This window comes from Porites lutea, chromosome 1, assembly GCF_958299795.1.
Source record: "Porites lutea chromosome 1, jaPorLute2.1, whole genome shotgun sequence".
NCBI lineage: Eukaryota > Metazoa > Cnidaria > Anthozoa > Scleractinia > Poritidae > Porites > Porites lutea.
The window spans coordinates 17,382,747-17,403,355 of record NC_133201.1 but is presented as its reverse complement, the minus strand read 5'-3'; the positions used below and the strand labels follow the sequence as shown (position 1 = coordinate 17,403,355).

Below are 20,609 nucleotides of genomic sequence, written 5' to 3'. Positions count from 1 at the left end.
TGCTTACGAGGTGGGGGACCCCAGGAAGGTGTAGTAAGATGTGGCGGGTCACCCCACTTATCATGTAAACATGATCAAATTAAAATGAGATATTATAAGGACAGGCGGGTTACCTCACCTGCCTTGGGTCCCCCACCTTCATGTAAACAGGCTCTTGGAGAAATGGTAAAGATAGTTAAATTAACTAATTCTTTAGTACATCCTTAATCATTATTCCACATAATGGAAAATGAAACACGATGGAAACTGTACCTATGTACTGGCTGTTTACTAATTATAAGACCGATTACAAGGTGTTAAACCCAGAACTCTAAAATAAAAAAAGGTGATGTTTCAGTTGGGAAGTCCTTTATAACAGATCACGCAATTCTTACCCCTTTTGTTGCATAAAGCTCTTGTTCTAATTTTTGTGCCTCTTTCTCCACTTCTTTAGCGGCCTTCTGCCTTCCCGGCTGAAAATAAGAGAAAGAAAGCTTGATTGTTACATACAGTTTGTACATATTTATTAACCCAGGGGCACCCAACGACTGTTTTCTTTAAAATATCTGTTTGGAAAAGCAACTATTCCCTAGAATGTTCTATCAGTCACTTGACGACGGCTAAAAATTTCTAGATGACCGTTCCATTCATAAACAATTTTCAAAGCGTATCTAATAAATTCCCTACGATTTTCTGAAGTTTAATTTTCGCATTTTACTTCCCAAGTTAGGTTATTTTTCATTGAAAAAAGGAAACATGTGATGGAGAGATGAATGAGAAAATGTCTCACTTTCGTAATACGTCGCATTTCATCTAAAATGTTCGGGAAAATAAGACTGAAGCCCTTGTAATTTCGAAAAGACTCATGTTCCCCTAGGATGACGGAACAGATACAAATTTTACAACGCCGCTTAGAATGCTTTTCTAGATATCTTAAAGTACTCTGGATAGCCTAAAAAGTGTTTTCAATGTATTTAGGAGCAAACCGTCGTTGGGAGCCCCTGAAAAACCCTTAAGTGAAAAATACTTTACAGGATGTTAAAAGGAGATTGGACACTTTGAAAGTTTGAACGTTGTCGTTTTTAGTGACATATAAGGGAGCTTAAGCAACGACGACGGCGACGGCAACGAGAATGGCAAAAAAGCAATAGGTTTGGATTGACAAAACAACAACTTTGCACGTGCATCACGCTTTTTTGTACATTTATTTGCCGTCACTGCACGACTACGACGTGAAACTTCCTGATTTCACGTTTTGTGAAGGACGTGAACACAAGACAACGACCTTCTTTTTCTTTCTCTGAACTTCAATACAGTCTCTTAGAGTTCAACTCTTGGAAAATTTGTCAATATTTGACGAATTGAACGAGATGGAATAAGCGCGATAAAGTTGAAAGCCACGCGAATTCACTTTTTAAGTGATGTTTTCATAGCCGTCGCCGTCGTAGTTGCTTAAGCTGCCTTGTAGCTTTAGTTCCAACGGTTCAATAGTGAGCTTAAGAAACGATGCACGTCAACTGGAAGTAGCGTTTTTGCCTTTTGGCTAGTGGCCTCGCCCTAATTTTTGAGCAAATTTTCTCTTTAAGAGTTAAAACACTTAGCAATACAAATCTGGTGGCGTCAGGGCATTAACAGGGAAACGACCTGACTTCCGATTGACGTGCGTCGCTCCAAACGCCTCTACTAAAACTCCCTTATGTGTAGTCGACTGATTGTACAAGTGACTCTTCTGTGTTACTCTACATGCGAGCAAGCTTTTCAGTGGAGTTACACTGTTTGAAGCCACATGCAAGCGACACACGACAGGAGACACGAGAGAGTAGGTTGAAGAAAGAAACGAGGGCTTTACTTTCCTCTGCCTCACACGTGCTCGCTTCGCGCCACACAAAATAGAAAGCTTGCTCGCAGGCTGTTTTTATAAAGTTTCATATTAGACAGCTGTTGGCAGTTTAAAGGCGTCTATTCGAACTCAAATCACCAAATATCAAAACCTACGTAGCAGGCGTCGAAAGGGGTAGGGGATATAGCGCCTGCCACGCAGGCTACACAGATCTTTGCATTAACTTTTATGGTTTAACCTGAGAAAGGATTTTGCCTCCACTAGGAACGTTGTGTGACGACACTAAAACGGCTGCGAGGGAGACTAGCATCCCGTGCACATCTCAGCTCCATTTTGCTTTGAAATTCCGAATCCCGGCCCTCAAATAAGGCAAATCCCGAATCCCCAGATTCAAATAAGGGAAATTCCGGATCCCGATATTCTAATAAGCCAAATCCCGGATCCTAAAAATCCTATTGGGAACCCTCGATACAGCCGAACGTGTAACGCGGAAAAAGTAATCGTTTCACGTCGTACCTGCGAACAAGCTCTCCATGGCCATTTGGAGGAGTCGCGAGTCCCTCGAGGCTGGCTTCGTTTCCTCCAGAAATGGAGAGCTTGCTAGTGGCTTTTCCACGTAGCTGAGGGCGCCTCTCGAAACCTCACAACGAAGGGGGAGTGTTGAGAGAAAGCTGTCCTCGCAGGCTACGATTAAAATTATCTTTGAGGTTAATCAACGGTAGTTTTCGTGTATTATACCTAACCTTTGTCGACATGGTGGAAATTGTTGAATCCTTTTCACGTAGTTCCTTCTTAAGTTTTCCAATCTCTCTCTTCGCCTGATGCACTAAGGCGTCCTTTGCAGAGTTTTTTCTCTGTAACCCGTTCAGCAGTGTCGTGGACTGCATTTTTTGCTTGTTTAGCTTTTCATTTTCGTTGGATAGTTGAGCAATTCTTCGCTCCTTCTCAGCGATGTCAGTGCGCAACGATGCGATCTTGTTTGTGGTTGCGTTTGGGTCCGTTTTAACCCAAGCGGAAGCCTTAGGCTGTGAATAATAACCAAAAATATCCAACTTCCATAATTTTTTACAGTGAAACTCTATTTAAAATAGAACGTTTTCCAAGTTGTCGAAGAAAACTTCCTTCAGGAAATCAAAATACATAAACAAGCGCCCCAATAAACAGTAACAGGTAAAGGTAAAGAGCCCTTATTTTATGTCGGTAGCTCGAAATAGTCATTTGACTAAGGGTTGATTTCCACTGTCGCGTAATGTTTCCGTGTGAACGGACGTAAAATTTATGCGCGTAAATGAAATAGAGATATGTATGAAAGGCCACGCGTAAACGTGAAAGTTGAGCAAGGATCATTTTTTCCGTTTAGGCGTGACCTTCCACACATTGTCTTATTTTATTTACGCGCGTTCTCACGATAAAAATTACGCGACAGTTGAAATCCACCCTAACAACCCTGAGCTTGACGGTGCACTCGTTTTATCCGACCTCTCTCCATCAGTGATCCGTTTTACGCGTATTTAAAGCTACACAGAAAGGGAAGAAGTCGAAAGAAGGATTTGAGGTCACGCCTGGGAATCGTACTCAGGACCTCCCGCACAGAAGGCCGCGTACTAACCAGCTGTGCTAATCCTTCCTACTTCATTGAAAAAAAAAAGCCTTGAAAAATTCTCCCCTTAAATTTACTGCAGTAAGGCTACTTTCTCTATAGTTTTTCATAGTAACTCAAGTAAAATTCCGGTTGCCGGCGCTTAAAGCACATGAAGCAACACGCAGATTGAAAACATTCTGCTTGTAATCATTCCCTGTTTCATCACCCTCCGACTATATTTAATACTCTTCTACCGTGCTTTTGCCATCCCTCATTGAGAACAAGTACGATGTTTATTAATTATAATAACAACTATAATCTTGCTTACGGCCGGCTAGTTAAAACACCCTCAAAACCCTTTTCATAATTGTAGAAGCAAAGCTCATATAATCAGGATTCAACAAGGTTCCATAGGTAAAGGCCTTATCCAAACTGTTACCTTTTAATATACCATTTTTGGCAGAAAAGGTAGTCCTTTTCGTATACCTTCCATTGACCAATGGTACCCCTATCTCATACCTACTATCAGTTAATCTTCTTGCTTTGCGTTTAATAAAATAAAATTGATACGGCCGTAAGATGCGTCGGCTCGAAATAGTCAAGTTAAAGCCTTTTCTGAACATCCATAAAAAAGACGATTTTCCCTACACTTTCATACATTATACTTCAACTCACGAAATCCTTACTCTGTACATATACCCGAAGCCAGAAAAAGGTACCCCTTTTGGGCGGGGCCTCCCCGTACAGGCATCATGGAGAGTATCTCCACTGGCAATATTTAGGACAAACCTGTGCCTGCAATTGGTCCTTTAAAGTAGCAACTTCATTGTTTTTGGCGTGCAGTTGATTCTGGTACATGGCTAGTTTCTGCGCTGCTGCCTTCTCGTTTTCTTCCTTCTCTTGCACAATCGCTTGGAGCTGCGATACTTGCTCACGAAGCTAATGAATTATGCTTGAATTAGAAAACGCTGAATCCTCTCCTCCAGCTCTGATAAAAGTAAAAATAGAAAGCATCACATAATGGTCGTGAAATGATTTCAAACAGCATTTTGATTGTTTAAAGTGATCAAAAGCGGCTTTGCAATAGCTTAGCAATCACAAAGGCGACAGTAGCAAAGAGTTACCAATAAGATGATTTTCGAATCCTTTCAAACATTGAATTGTCACGGATTTTTTTAAATTGTTAAATATGTCAAATGCAGGTGACTTTACCAAGAGTAGAATTCCTTAACGAATGTTCAGCTTACGGGTTAACACCCCATAAAACGTTGCATTAGAGAATGTCACGTTGTTGTCGTGCAGTAAGCCGTGGGCGGCTACAAACTTACCAAAAAGTTTGATAAACCTGTTGTTGACCTGACGAGTTGTTGTTTTTGGTTCTTTTCACTGCTTTTTCTGGGAGAGACGGTTTTAGTTTATTTTGCCAATATTGTAAGTTACGCCTCCTAATGCGCTATCAGGGACACCCAACGTCAATTTTCGGAAAATATCTGTTCGGAAGACGATTTGAGATCCAGAATTTTCTGAACATTTGTTGTAAAATTTCTTGCTTGCCTGCCTCTCCTAGGATTTTCGAACATCTAAAAAATGGTATAATTGCCCAATTTTTAACGGATTTGTAGTCGGGAGCCTTTTTTCTGGCTGAAATTTTCGAAAAAGTAAATTTTGATCCGCACAATTTTCTGAATTTTCGGATCACTAGACCTTCAGCTAGGAAATCCGAACAGATGAAAAATTTTTAGAGGATAGAAATATGCCTGTATCTACAGTTTAAATACTAAAATACGTTTGACAATGTTATGGTTAAGTGGTTTTGAACTATATTCTCGTTTGGTGCCCCTGCGCTATGAAACTTAACGTTAGCAAAGAAATTACTTATAAATGACAAACTTACAACTTCTTGTCAAACAACCATGCCTTCTAAGCAGTTTATTAAACGTTGCACACAACTTTGAATAACTGTAAGGCTAATAAGTTTTCAAAACCCAGAACTGCAATCCGTTTCAATCTTCTTAAACTTTGTCCATCCGAGCCTTCTTTTACATTTGCCTTGTTACTTGTACCTTCTTTTTCTTCTCAGAATTGACCATTTTTCTCCGAATCATGGCTCAAATCAAGAGAGAATAATTCTCGAATCTAGCGACCGTACACAGGTAGCAAAATGTGCGGTAGGAATATTGTCTTCTGTTATAATAGAAACCGCGTTTCAATGCGAGTAAAACATCTTTAAAGAAGGGCTCTAAAAGGCAATTTCTATTTACTCAAAACCAGTCACTTTATCGTCTTGACTAGAACGACAAACCAGAATTCGAATTGGAAACAAAAGATGTACCGTTAACGTATGCGTCACTGCAAGTCAAATGCGGATGCCAATTCGACATAAGCAACGTTAGCTGTTTTTGGTCTTTTTTATTGCCAAGTTGAATCAGATGTCAGTTACTTCATGGACTACATGCAAAGAACTACTTTCAACCCGACAAGATTACACGACCATGGTTTCTGATGTACATTTTCAACAAATTTGTAAAGGTTATTCAGAACAAATTGCAATAAAATTTTTATGAAGATGGATCACTCACTGTCTAGCCTGTTCCAGGCTCTCAGATCATTTCACTATCAGACGGCAGGGATGACGCGTAAGTGAAAGGCGCGCGAAAATATGAGCGCATAATCTGGAAAAAGGAGGTTTCCTTCCGTTCTATTTTCGCATTCGCACTTTCTCACAGACCCGACCATCTTAGAGCCTGGAGCAAGCTAACCACTGTCTTAAGTGGACACTAACAAGAGCAAATGTACCTGAAACTGCAACTTGACTGCATAGCTCCTTTCAGATCAACAACCTCATCTCTCAGAGCTGCAATGACACCATCTTTACGATGACACTCTGCTTCGTATGAAGCTAGTCGGCTCAGTTCATTACCCATGCGTAACAGACGCTCCTCCTGGAGAAAATAAAAACAAAAACAAAACAAACTGTGACACAAGATAGGCAAGATAAGGATAAGATTTGGAAAGTTGTGACACAACAATTTCTGAGGGTATTTGGTCGGAAAAGTAAGCACACAAAATTGATTCAATTTTTTACACTAAAATTGAGAACCGTATACGATGTAAAAAAGGATAAATTTCAAGGTCAAAAAAGGGTCCGTGCTAAGCCTTTGTCCTGAAAAATATGCAGTATGCATTGTGGCTTCCATAATGCACCAAGCTGAAGCAATTACGAAATACATTACTAACATTATTATAGTTCTTACTTGACACCATCGCCTGACCAGCAGTATGCAGTCGAAACAAAGTAATCAATGACAAAGACTTTTGTGAGACAATTTTAAACGATAAATAGGCCTACCAGGTAACATAATATTTCTATAGCATCCGCCATTTCAAATAACTCATAGCTCTACACAAGGACTTTGCGTCCGGGGGCGGGGGGTGTACTGAACAAGTGTTTATACGGGGAGACTCCACTCCGAGTTCAAACCCCTTATCGTTTTATACACCATTTTCCACGAAAAAGGGACCCATTTTGTACACCCTCTGTTGACAAATGGTATCCCTTTCACATACTGTGTTTAGAAGTTTGCATCCCCAACAGAACGTTTTCTCGACTTTATAAAGGCATAAAATTCATCTGTTGCATTCATTTGCCCACTGCAAATAAAGCAAATAAGCAACCAAAACAAACAAATCTTTGTAACTTTAACTCCATCAGAAATGCAGACTGGCCAGACTAGTCCAGTCATATTCAGAATTTCACTTTTAATCAGGAATGTCCAACTTGATTAGTCTATTCCTAAATAGTATACAGGGCAGTGTACCATTTTTGGTGAACATTCTCCTGAAAACTCCATTTCCTCTCATTTCTTACTCTTGGACTAACCACCTTAAACTTCTTGCTAACGGAAATGTAATATTCTTCTTTGGCTGCCCTACCTCACTCAAACATTTTTTTGTATTTACTGCTTTCCCTTGTATTTTGCACTATCATTTAATATTGTACCATAAAATTTGGAAAATAAGCCCCGGGGCTCATATTTTTCGAAGGCCGTTTTTGAAGGGCTTATCTACGGAGGGAAATTTGCGTTTCAAAATCGATTGGGCTAGCCTTATAGTTGGACGTAAATTTACCGTTTTTGCTTTGTTTTACTTTGTATTTGAGGGCAATTTTCCAAGTACAAGCCCCCGGGGGCTTATATTTGGAGGGGCGACTTAACAGAGAGTTTTTTGCGTTACCGATTTGGGGGGCTTATATTTGAAGGGGCTTATTTTCGGAATTTTACGGTATATTATTGTTTTAGGGGGCGATCATTCAATCCCTTCTTCTACGGAAACCAATTAAGTGGCCGTGTTTATTCAACGATATGATCTTGAGAAATTCCGGAATTAACAGGGAGGACCTTGCGAGCACAATGTCAGACGGGAATGCATGGAATAAGATCATTATTCACAGCATCCCAACCGAAAAGGCTGGATGATAATAATGATGATAATGATGATGATAGTTACCTCTAGCAACAGGAGGACCAGGTATCCTTTCTCTGCCAGCAGAGCTGGGTCGAGTCCTGGTAACACCAGCACTTGTTGGGCGAGATCTCAGAGAGGGTGTGGCTTAACATTAGCCTGAAAAACAACCACACTACAATAAGCCTTATAGAGCATGGTCTAGTAACCAGAAGATCATAGTTTCTACTCCTTGCTCCTTGGGAGCAGTCAGATTTTTTTTCAGAGCTGCCCGTGTCACTTAGTCAATTAATAAACACCTCTTGACTGTATATTTGTTACAGCTAGGTCAAAATTAAACTCACGATAAAATTTTAACCTAAGTTGGTTCTCAATTTTCTTTGTATCCTAGCTCTAACGCATTTATATTATTAGGGTTAGGAGACAAGGAAAACTGAGAATCAACCTTTTACCTGAATGTAGGTACCATATATACCAGGCCTTGAATTAGCCATCACATTTCTATCACATATCAATATTCTAGTCCAAGCAGCATGCAATATGTTTGTCACATGAACCCAGTTAAGTAACCTTAGCTCCCATGAGTCTCATGTAGCTTAGTGGTAGAGCATCTGAACTAGTAACCACAAGGTCATAGGTTCCACTCCTAATGGGAGTACTGGGTTTCTTCTTTCGACCTGCAGCTGTGTCACCGACTGAATAATCTACCTCGGTTTTTTTAAATTTCAATTTCACCAAAAATCTTTACTTGCCCGTCAAGCAAGTTGAGAAAAGAATATACACTAGATTGATTGCAAAATCTACCACCCCCAAGTTACCAGACATGACTTTCTTTGAAGGCTGGCATTCATAACAACTTACTATCCTTTGGATCAGATGGGCCTCTTATTTCTGATACCGAGCCACCAGTCCTAGGCAAACTGACTGGTTCAGTGCTTGTATACAGTGGTACACCATCAGTACTCACTGGTGTCACAGTGTTGATATAAGGAAGGGAGGTGACTCCACCCGACTGTGATGTTGCCATTGGTGATGACAGAACACAGAGTCTGTATGATTCCCATGGCTTAGACAGACCCAAGGATGGGTAATGAAGTGTTGGAAGATGAATCAACAAGAAATTCAAAACCTGTATTTCCTGTGTAGTTGTACGCATGTTAAGGAAGTTCTGTGATCAAAGACATTAGGTATGCATTGTAACTTCATTTAAGTATATTGAGCAAAATATCAAATATCATCAACTGAAAAGATACAACTCACTTTGACCCTGACTGACTATGACTTAAGGTTGTCGGTTGTCGAAATGTCAGTCACTGTCAACAACAGTCATATTGGGGCATTAATTAGGACTACACTCACCACACACTTTCTTTTACTGTTGTTGTCATTTTTAAAAGGATACCAAATCCAAACCTTATTACATCACCGGAGGCAAGTCTCACAGCTGCATTCTGTACACGACAATCATTTACATAAGTACCATGTGCTGAGTTTAGATCTTGAACCACAAAACAACCCTCTGCCTCGTTGTATTCTATAACAGCATGCTGCCGCTCCACATTAGAACACTATCATGATAAAAAATAAAGGAAAAAGGTAAACTACACTGTAAATTTCATTGACTTCCATAGGAAGCAACTGGGCGCCTGGAAGTTACAAATCAGTTGTAGATTAAACAATTAATATTTATTAATAAATAAAAACTAAGGGTCACCAACAACAATCTTTTACCAACATTAAATCAATGCATTATCAAGAGAAGGTTATGAGAATCAGTAAAATGATCACAAAAGAGAAATGCTTTGATCCTTTATCAAATTCTCTCGACTAACTCTTTAACAAAATGTATGGAGATCAGTCTAGAGAATTTGTATTCAAAAATAATTTTGAGTTTCAAAGGGCTAGCCGCGGCTTCCCCAGATTTTTATCGCTTGGCCAGCTCGGCCAATCGCCAGGCTGACCGAGGCTTTTGGGCCAGGCTTTGACCCCGGTCTACCCCGGTCTGACCAGGCTCTTGATGCAAGGGTAATTAAAATACCGGTTATGTCTTGCCTCTTGTTTTATCTTGTTTTTTGATAGTGAAACTTTTTGTAACACAGGGTCAGAGAAAGGCTCAAACTTCTTTTTCTCTTTTAACTCTCCTTTCCTGCTTCTTCCTTTTTTTCAGGCAAAGTTTGTGCTAAGTTTTCCAAAGAATGCCCTTTGCCAAGTCAAGTTGTGCAAAAAATTAATATGAAATGTGTGGAGATAAGAAGACCCCAATTAAAGACTGCATGTTGCAAAGCCACAGGAAGCAAATCGTAGCAAACAGGCACTAGGACAGTTTTAGATTTAAATTTCTTGACTCTGAATGTACAGTATCTTTCATGAGGATTTTTATATTATTTCAGAATTTATTTATCTTTGATGCTTTTGTAGTTCTTCATGGCTTCTGTTCCACTGTGTCATTTTTGAACGAGTACGTTATCTTTTTTACTCAGTATAAGACATAAATGCTGTATTTACAAGAATTTCAGAGATTTTAAATGGTCATTTTTATTAAAGCTTTTGAAAATGTCAAACAGTAGCTTTGCTGCATATTAATTTAGGAAGTACTGACATTATTGGACAGGGCCTGTGCAGTAAGGGTTTAATGGTAGTAGCTAGTAAGGCAATCCCCTCCCATTGCTCAGTTGAATATGTTTACACAGTCATTATGTGGAAATCATATGGGTTTTTTGAGGGCATGTATTTGAAAACTAACTGAGCTATGGGTTGCCTATGCAGGGTCCGAAATTAACTTTTGAATACGAGCGCCAACTGGCGATCAAGTATAAATTTTTGGTCGCCAGAGGGCAAATTGTGGTCGCCAAAAATTCCCCCTCCCTGTTTTTCAAAATAATAAAAGTTTAAACACCAATAAAAAATGCATGGTATGGACGTTTTTGTGCTTAAAAATTGCAATACTTCCGCTCCCGATACCAGAAAGAAACCGTACGTGTACGAGTGGTCTCATTTTTTCCACAAATTACTTTTTGGAGATATACATGTAAAGCCATCTGATCTAGAACGTAGGAACAGAAAGCTGTCTGCCCATGACTGCACCGGATCATATCAAAACTATTTTCTTCCGATAACTACCACAAAACAATCCACAAAACAACCACGAAACATAGCCTCCATGTTGCTCGTACCAGGCCACATTTTTTTTGTGCCACATTACTCGTAATGGCGGCTTGGAAACGTTCAACTCCTATTGATAGTAGCTGTTGTGGAGGTATTATTACAGGAAGCTTCGTTTCACTTTTAATCAAAAAATATCAGCAGGACAAAAAGTAAGACACGTGTTGGCAAATAGCTTTGAGGTTTCAATTCTTAGTCAGTTTCTCCGAACGTTTAAGTCCACAATAACAACCAGCTTTACAAGTCGCTAGCTGGTGACCAGCTATGAAATTCTGGTCGCCAGGACTAAATTTTTAGTCGCATTGGCGACCAGGAAGGCGCAATTTCGGACCCTGCTATAGGTGCATGTAAGATCCCACACATTTCCTATAGTTTGTGAGGGTAATTTTTGGGTCCTATGGTATTGATATGGGATGTGAATCAAAGGTCCCATAGCACTCCCATATCCATTGCCAGTTGATCAATCTATGCTGTACTATGGGAATTATATGGAACTTTACGAAATACATAGCAATCCCACAGAACAGGGTGAGGATTAAGGTACTGCTATGGGGCACACCAATACCATTCCCAAGCAAAAAGCTGTGGACAATGTATGGACCTTTACGAAATATACAGTCATCCCATAGCAATAGACAACAGAGTGAAAGAGAGAGACATCTATGGGTTTGATATGTAGGGCTGTAGAGCCCATTTCAAATCCACATAATAAACATATATGGACCATAGCTCTTCCCATATTGATCACTTCCAAACTTTGGCCATATATGTCCCATACCATTTAACTCCATAAGGGCAATACGTTTAGACAATAAACTTTACAAGTACATGTACATTACTTACATGTACATGTAAGTGACACATAAAGATTAAAAAACTACACATAGCTAGTTTACCATTGTTTGTTATGAGGACTGAAGAAATTTATGTCTTTGATCAACATGGCTGACTAGAGCTTCTTTTCCAGGATCAGGCAAAACTTGACCTTTAACACAGACATCTATGTTTGCCAATGCCTCTTTAAAAAAAAGAAACATGCAGAAAAGTAAGTAATTTACAGTGGATGTTTCTGAAACAAAGACCTTTTACCTGAGACCGTTTGGACTAAAAAGAAAACCTATGGACCAGAACAAAGACCCAGTGGACTAAACCAAAGACCGTCTCATACCACTATCCACCCCCCCCCCCCCCCCGCCCCAACCACCATGATCTGTAAAGGCTTTCCCCAGGGATTGGAAAGGTATTCTTGGGATCTGGGATTTGACCAAAGTTCGGTGCATGATTCGGAAAAATGCAAAATATTCTGACAGGAAAAGGGATAAGACTGCTATCTGGGAAGCATGATCCACCAAAATCTGGGCATGGGATGCGGGATTATTTGAATGTCTGTTGGGAAATCTTAGGTTCTAGCAGCAAATGTGAATCAACCAGGTGAGCGTTCAGTGGTGTCTCCTATCAAAGCAAGCTATGCAGTGTAACCCAGGTTGTCCAGTAACAATATTATTACAAACAGACAAGCAGACTAAAGCCCCACTTTTACAACTGGATGCCAGGAATGAGCTTGTGGTCCTAGCATACTAGTGATTGCTCAAGCTTTTACATCTATCATTAATCTCAAAATTATTTGAACAGTTAAACTTATGGGAAACAGTACAATGATCTCAGCTCTGTTCCCTTAAATCAGACGAGTCTTCTAGCTCCAGAGAATAGCCTGTTCAGGTGTTCAAATACTGGAGGAGGCGCAAAGAAAAGTGAGCAGGAAAAACCTTGAGGAGATGGGAGTAGGGAGAGAGGGGGAAAAACCCTCCTCTCTTCCTCTTCATTTCTTCCACTTTTTTCCTTCCATTCCATCATACTGAGGTATGATTCAAAATATCTACATCATACATTTACAGGGTTTTGCAGCAATTAGACTTTCCACTAATGTACTTGGGAAACAAAAAATGGGATTCCAAAAAGCGATGAAAAAAAGGGCAGGATAAAAATGTAAAAATGGAGTGGGAATGCAGGAGCAGAATCCCTCGTTCCAGACACTGTTTCCCCTTAGGCCAACAGCCATCCATTGTGTCATTTTATTAATGACAAACATAGACTGCAAAATAGTTGTATTTTTCTCAATTATAAAAATAGTTTTCTTTGCACAAAGCATGCAAGCCATCTCTCTTACATCTCTCCCCAGTCCGGCATTCTATTCATTCACAATGTTTACTAACCTAAAAATCAATTTATTAATGCTTTTTGCCCCTGTCTCTCTCTTCTTCTGTTTCAGCATAGAGAAGCAAAAGCTGGAACAAACTTGTTCGCATTTTACTTTTTACACCTACATACAATGTTAAACTTTTACGACTGCCACAAGCCTTGAACATAGCATTGTGCATGTGCCCAAAAATAAGGCACTATGATATTACAGTCTAACCTCTCCTTGCGGACACCTCTCTATTACGGACACATCTCTATTACGGACAGTTCGTTTGATCCCAGAAATGCCAAAAATCATACATTCCCTAGTCCCTTTGGTGTCCGTATTAAAGAGGTTGGACTGTATTATTCTCTTCTGTACTAAGTTTCTAGCTGTATTTAAATCTCTACTCACTTGCTAATGATTCTGTGATTCCATTAAAACAGGATACCATGATAAGTGGTGCTGAATAGTTCAATAGATGTTGCTTACTCACTGCTTGTTATTCCTGTCCAATAAAGTAGGAAAATGAATAAGCAAGGATACAGTGGTAGTAACAGCAGGGCACAAAGTAGGTTTTGGACTGTTGCCAGTCATGTTGACTGGCCGAACAAATTTTAGCATGGTCATGGCTTATTTGTGACGGGTCAAAACAATGGGTAATTGTGAAGAAGAACTATCCTAAACTGACAGATAACTGATCGACAGTTAACTGACACATTACCGACATACTAGCGACACTTTCTATTGAAGGTAAGACCATAAATTATAGATGTCCTTGAAGAAAAATTTGCTTTATAACTTTAATTTGTCTTGTTTCGAGCATACAGTCATCTGTGCTAATAAACCATGCTGTGTTTTGTTACAGCTTATGTCTATGTGAAATTATCGAGAAATCAGTTTTGGGTGAATCTTTTGTTTTCTGTCTCGTGAAACTAGATCCTCAACTTGATTGTCGAATTTAAATCTGTTATACATGTAGTCACCCAGGGTAGGGAAAACAAAGCGAAAACAATGAAGCATTAAACAGTGCATAACAAAAGCGAAAGCTAGTTTTAAAAACGTGCTTTCAAACTAGTTAACGATTTTGCATTAACGCAAAAAACATGCGTGTGTTTTGCGTGTCCGTTGGTCGCTTATCTCTGAGCTGCACTGTATGCTAAAAAACTCTTTGCATTGTAAAATGGGGACAAAATAATATTGAAAGAAATATTTAACAGTTTTTGAATCCAGGTACACAGCTGGGGCCCAGAACAAGGATTTCAGTGCTGTTTCACAGACGGAATTAACCAGAGTTAGTTTCATCTGTGATGCTGGCAACAACCACTACACAAGTAAGTCACTAAACTGTGCACAAAAGGTTTACAGGGCGAGGACCTGGTTTCTTGAAAGATGGTTAAGTTTAACCCAGGATTAAGCAAAATTTTAATCAAAGTTTTCTTGTCTAAGAAAACGCAACTCAAGCTTACAAAATATTGTTGAGCCTTCACTCCAAGATATGGTAATGATAAGACAAAATGTTACTCTAAGCAATACATGGGAAGGTTAATACGAAAAGAGAACAAAATTAATTTTTAATCCTGGACTAGCACTAATCGGCCTTTCAGGAACCGGGCCCTGAGGATTTCATAGGTTGTTCCAACCCAGACTTTGCCAACATCAGAGAACATTCACTATTATTTTACCACTAATATTAATCATAAAAAAGTTGACAGGCTGCAAAGAAAGCCAGTTTTACAGCCTGCCATTCGGGTAAGCTGTAGCTAGTATGTTCTGGCCCACAAGTCATTTCAACTAGCCCCCAAACCCTTTTGATTAGCAGGATTGATTACATGCAATCCTTCTGTAATTTGAATTTCCCAAAAAACAGCATTTGCCCGTCAGGCAGGTTGAGAACAAAAATCACTAGCCCGATAGCAAAATCCACTAGCCCTGGGCTATCGGATATGACTTTCTTGGCACGCTGAGTTGACTAAAACTGGGTTTTTCGAGTTACCATAACTGCTGGTTGAATGTACTTTTGAAGCAGTTAAAGCATACAAAAAATCGAAACCCCTTCTACACATCAATTTTTAGCTAGTACCTTCACATTTAGATTTTTCACTCTTCTGGATGACCGGATGGGACTTTTTTCAAGCCCTAGCTGCTCCTACTCCTTAAAAACAACCATGCTTTCACACCAAGAGGAAAACATTGTATTTCGAGGATACCTCTAGTTTTAACAATAAATTCTTGTTTATAAACACACACAGTACATTGGCTTAATGGACTATGTTTTTATCACCAAACTCACCATGACCTGTAAGTATAATTATCACATAATCAGCACATTTTCTCATAATTAACATACACTGTAGCTAACCTTACAATGACATTGACAATATAATAATCCAAGGGCTCAGCATAGTACTTAAGTTTTGTCTTTAAAAAATTTAAAAGTGTTAGAAGCTTGGAGTACAATTGTCACCTCTGGTGAACTTACTGCATACAATGTAAATCAATTTTTTCAATTTACATCAAAGACGAGGTCACTGGTTCATGCATCTAGCCATCTCTCTTGGCAGGAACAATCACCAGTGACTAATGCAAATGCAACCTATGATTTTCATCATGGTATTAGAGACGTGAAAAATGATGCAATTTGTTTTGTGTTAAATTCCCCACCTCAGTAAGAACTACAGTAAGTTGTCAAACCCCTGCATGACCCATTGATGTACCCAGGGTTTGCCAGAGGGAGACATTTTGATGTTGATACATAATGTAAACCTAGTGGTTATTTGTATAGGATCCATACACTAACTTGTAATTTCTAATCATAAGGGATTCTTTGAACTTTGCATCCCTTTTTACTGCTGTAAATGCACTGTTATTTAAATGTGTGGTTCCAGAAAATATCCATACCACCCCCATGGAAGGGATTTGCCGTATGATCCCCCCTCCCCTCTGGATTTTCCAAAATCAGCCCCAAATTTACCCCCCTCCCCTCCGGAATTTCCAAAATTTTTGCACACCCCTGGAAATATTGCTATCTCTAATTGAAGTGAACAAAGAAGTAGTTTTGTTCACTAGGATGCCAAATTTTGTGAGTTTCATGTATTTTCTGTTGAATTGTATAACAGGTAAGCGAATTCCTTATGCAAACTCCTTATGCACTCAAGTCACAGACAAATTTTGTGCGTTTCACGTAATCTCTGTTGAATTCTACGATTCTGCAAATAAAATGCAAGGTCGCGTAGGAAACATAACTGTACTTTTCTCGCACTGCGTCAAGAAGAAAGCAACACTTGAAGAAGTATAATTAAAGAGATTAGGACCCGGTCGCACAATAAGACAGTGTGAGTATCGAATTTCATTCTACCAAATTTGCATATTTGAGTTTGCGGTAAAATTGCGCATCATCTATTTCATTGATAAGAAAATTGTCACGCAAAGTTTAATGTGCTGGAAAAGACTCGTGTAACTTCTTTGTGATAGAGAAACGGTCAAGAGAAGAAGAAATGCAACCAATTAAAAAAATTATTTTTTGTGTAAAACTCTTCCAAAAGCCGCCCTCAAAAGCGCACTATCAGTACAGTGTCAGTAAGCAATACCCAGTTTGTTACAAATTATACTATGTATGCCTGAGATGGCAAAGAAACACCTTTAGTATATTATGCTGAAATCGTCTTTTGTTGAAGATGTCTGTCTATTATCACAAACTTTACATTTGTGCAATATTTTTGCTATGTAGTTGTAGGGTCAAATGAATCTTTCAATAGTTTTTCTCTGTCAATACTAAACAAAGTACTTTAAAGCAAGGGGGTTATTAATAAATTTACAAAAAAAGGAGATTGGATCAAGTGGCTGTCAATGATGGACATCTGTTAGTGTGCTCGCTCGTTAGTGAGGAACAGAATAATCTAATATGTGAATTTAGACGAGTGTAACAAAATCTGGAAGAAGAAAAAGAAAGAAGTTACAATAGGTAGTTCAACAATTTTTAAAGGTCCTTCAACTGTCCATCACAAAGAAGTTGAAGCATACAACTCAGACTGCAGCAATGGTGTCTGACAAAAGTGGGAATAAAACTCCTTCTTTGACTGACATAATTATGGAGGGTCCTAACAGAAATTAAAACGAATTTGGAGAAGCTGATGCTTGACAAGGAATCCCTGAATGGTAATTGTAGAGAGGTAAAAGATAATTTGCAAAACACCAATCGTGACAAAATCTCGTGGTGCAATTGTGTATTCAAACTTCACTCTCAAAATCCCAAAGGCCTCATGGGATGCGTACGGAAAAGTACTCAAAAGAGGTATGAAGGTTTTTTGAGAGTACGCCTCCACAAATTCAAAACATCAGGGTTCGAAATTCCCACAAGCTAACTCGCAAAATGTGAGCCAAATTTGCGATTATAGAGTGTGCCATAGGAAAGGGAAAGAAGCCCAATAGTGCCGATGCACTAACAGATGAAGAAATAGAAGAATTCTACCGGGCAGGAGTGCTCGGAAATAAAACACCATGAGCACTTCTGAATACAGTTTGGATGAACAATTGTATCTATTTCAGCATGAGGCCTGGACAGGAGCAACGAGATATTTAGAGCTGAAAACTAATGCTAACAGGCTTCGTTACGTGAAGTTTTTCACCGAGCACCAAACAAAAATGAGAACTGGTTAAAACACAAGAAATGTCAGAGAAAGCGAGCAAAAGATGTACGAAAACCTTGACAATGATGATCGCTGTCCTGTCACCACCTATTTGGCCTATAAGCAACATAGACCACCAGAAATGATGGCAGACGACTCTTTGTTTTATCTCGCTGTCAACACAGAAGTTCGGAAGGCAGGGAAGAAATGGTTCAAGGCAGCTTCACTGGGAGTAAATTCACTTAGATCTATGGTGACAAACATGTTAGCAGCCTCCCAAGTTCATTCACGCCACAAGAAATTGGTCAACAAGAAAGCATCTGGTCCAGAAACCTGTGGATAATAATATTGCACCGAATGAATGTGCAAATAACTGGACACAAAAACATCAATTCACTGGATAACTACTCTGCTATATCTGACAGACGACAGCAGCACACCTCTACAGTATTATCCAGGAGAGGGGAATCTTCTACTTCTGTTGCTACTTTGTCTTCGCCAAAAGTAACAGTACATGAAATTACATCGGTATCTACAGTTCAACCCAGCACAAGTGCAGGAACTTTGCCCTTTCTTTACCAGTGCCAGGTAGGAACAGTGAACATTTTCACAAATTCACAGAATCCAAAAGGCAGCGATTTTGAGAAAACACATCAGTTTAAAAGACGGAGAATTGTTATTGATCGCAGCGATGAAAGCCAATAAATCGTTCTTTGGCCTTTTTTCATGCTTTTTTTCTCATCTTTTTTGCCGCCTTATGACTAACATACGGTAAACTATTACTGTTATGATTTATCTACAATTCAAAGCTTTTCATTACTTATCATGTGTTGAATTTTACTTAAATACAGATGTTTCAAAGCTTTGCTTATATTTTGTCATTGTAGAGCCCTATTCAGGTCAGTGTTATTTTTCTCAAGATTATTGTAAACGATGTTCTATGTATTTTGCTTATAAGTACTGTGAATTTGAGCCGTCACAATTACTTTTTGGCAAATAAAAATCTATTATTTTATTGATGTCTTTTTGTCTATATAATAAATAGAACAGTACACGGCGGCTTGAAGATATGAATTTTACTTTCTTGTGGCAAAAACAATGTTTTACTCACTTGCTGCGCTCATTCGTAAAATATTGTTTTGCCACTCAAAAATAAAATTCATATCTTCGCGCCACCATGTAATACCCTTTATATAAAGAAGATATTTTGCTCCATTTACCTGTATAATATTGTTCTCAGCTATTGCTTGGAGTTGGAAGAGGTCAAGTTAAAAAGCTAGAAGACACTAATAATTATATTCTTAGACCCTATAATCATTATAATTATTTAATATGGTTGGTATAAAAACACTAGAACAAGGAGGACAATTTCAGGCCCTGGTTTTAGTTATTATAAGGTTAGTGTATCAATAACAAAGCCCCAAGCTACATAGAAGAATTTTTTAAAACTGAAATCTGTAATTATAATTTAAGAGGGTCGAGGACACTTTTGACTTTACTCAGTCAGTATTGCTGAAATTGATTCATTCGGATCAAAAAAGCTTTATTAAATGAAGATACATTAGGCAAATAATGTAAGACTACTAGACGATATAATTATTGGAATATACAGACATTAAAAAATTACCAGGACTCCGTTTATTTATTGTCTTTGGAAAGGCATTTGACACAATGGAAATGGATCTGTGTACTATACAGTGATGTAGAAAGTGCGGTCTTAAACAGAGGCTATTTGACTAATTACTTTAAAGTCTTTAGAGGCATTTGACAAGGATGCCCCTTAAGTCCTTTAATATTTGTTTTAGGTGAAGAGGTAAAGGCCCAAAAAGGAAGGCCAAAATTAGTCAATTCCAAGATGATACCACTCTCATATGGAGGGATATAAAAGCGCTCAAAGAAAACATGAATTTTATAAAAAAATTTAGTGCCACATCAGGCCTTAAATCAAATAAGGAAAACACAAAAGCAATGTGGATTGATTCAGCCAAAAATAATGAAACTAAACCTCTAGGCTTTGAATCTTATAAAGAACTGATTAAATCCTTAGGAATTAACTTATAATTATAATACAAACATGACAACAAGCATAACTTATTTAAATTTCTTTATCAATATTTGCAAAATGGACACTAATCTGAATATAATTATGGCAAGCAAGAGACCTAAGTTTATTTGCATGCACAAGGTTGGTTAAGACCTTGGGCTTATCCAAATTAGTTACATTGTATAAAAAGAGACATTCTTAAGGAACAAGAGGTTTTCTACTTTTCTGACAATAGACCACTCTCCTTGACTAAATTGAGATGTAAAGATTATCACAACTTATTTCAGGAAAGTACGTCAAATGACAGAGCCTACTGCTATTAAATGCTGGTCTAGCTTCCATCCTTACTTCCCTACTAGATGGGAACAGTCATTCGATACAATCTATAAATTGACGGAAGACAATAAATTCAGAGATTTTGGTTACCATAGAATTTTAGTAACTAATAATGAACTCAAGAAATTCAAAATCAAAAATGAAGTTCTTTGTAAGAACCCTGATTCACTGGAACATATCTTCTTACAATGTCCTACAAATGTTAAATTTTATCATCAAATCTCATCTTGGTTTAATGTGTCCCATAATACTTCCATAAATCTTTCCCCTGAGCAAATCTTGTTGCCAAAATATAAATCCCTGGTCCTATAAATAATGATAACTTCAGACACTGACTAGATCTATTCATCCTGTTTATTACAAAGTATGTATATAGCTGTAAAATTAATGGAATACCC

At 38.5% G+C, this 20,609-nt stretch overlaps 1 long non-coding RNA gene and 1 pseudogene across 1 annotated transcript; both read right to left on the bottom strand.

Annotated features, from left to right (window-relative positions):
- LOC140925349 (uncharacterized) overlaps positions 1-9,018 on the bottom strand; it is a 40,735-nt pseudogene extending 31,717 nt beyond the window's left edge.
- Positions 9,019-9,269: 251 nt separating this feature from the next.
- LOC140946033 (uncharacterized) lies at positions 9,270-15,344 on the bottom strand. Its single transcript, XR_012166797.1, has 4 exons — positions 15,287-15,344; positions 13,618-13,711; positions 11,921-12,042; positions 9,270-9,430 (listed from the first exon to the last, which is right to left on the bottom strand). It is a non-coding gene; the product is annotated as an uncharacterized lncRNA (long non-coding RNA).
- Between the last annotated feature and the right edge of the window lie 5,265 nt (positions 15,345-20,609).